The 661-nt window shown below is 41.3% G+C and overlaps 1 protein-coding gene across 2 annotated transcripts in view; it reads right to left on the bottom strand.

Annotated features, from left to right (window-relative positions):
- Positions 1-661, bottom strand: part of LOC116686544 (dapper homolog 3) — a 49,817-nt gene that overhangs the window by 5,846 nt on the left and 43,310 nt on the right. The window lies entirely within an intron of this gene.

The raw sequence follows: 661 nt of genomic DNA, 5'->3' as shown, positions 1-661 counted from the left end.
ACACACACACACACACACACACAGAGTAAGTCAAAAAGAGGGGTACTTACAAAAAGAGGGGTACTTACATAACCGTTGGAAAATACGTTTTTTACAATACTAAAACACTACTTTTAAAGAGCTCCTGTTATGCTCCTTTTCAGTGTCGTATTTGTACTATTGGGTTCTCCTAGAACACGTTTACATGTTTAATGTTCAAGTAACATTCTATGTTTTTCATGCTGCCAATGGATGAGCTCTTGGCCCGCCTGCCTGATAAAGTCCGGTCTGCTGGGATTGGTCAGCTGGCCCACTCTGTTGTGATTCATCAACCAAATTTAAACTGATCAGGAAGCCCCTATGCACACTCCCACACATAAAAAACTGGGCTGGCTTTCTCAATCAGTGACATCACTAATGGATAAATTTCCAACAAGAATCTGGGCAAGCCATTTTCAGGCAGTCGAGGAAAAAGTGCTGTCTGTAAGAGAGAAAGCTCCATTTGGAGTGATGCGTTTTTTGTACATCTATCATCTATAGCTGTTGTTTCAGACAGCGCTGACTGTTTGCTCCTGAACAGTGCTGTAACTGATGGTTCTTAGGTTCACCTAGCTAGGTTTTATAAGAAAGTGAACACTGAACACACACAGAGCATAAAGTTGTACACCAGCCAAACTTTATT

Source organism: Etheostoma spectabile, unplaced genomic scaffold (genome assembly GCF_008692095.1).
Source record: "Etheostoma spectabile isolate EspeVRDwgs_2016 unplaced genomic scaffold, UIUC_Espe_1.0 scaffold393, whole genome shotgun sequence".
NCBI classification, from domain to species: domain Eukaryota; kingdom Metazoa; phylum Chordata; class Actinopteri; order Perciformes; family Percidae; genus Etheostoma; species Etheostoma spectabile.
Note: the sequence above shows the minus strand (reverse complement) of the source record. Positions and strands in the feature narration are given on the sequence as shown.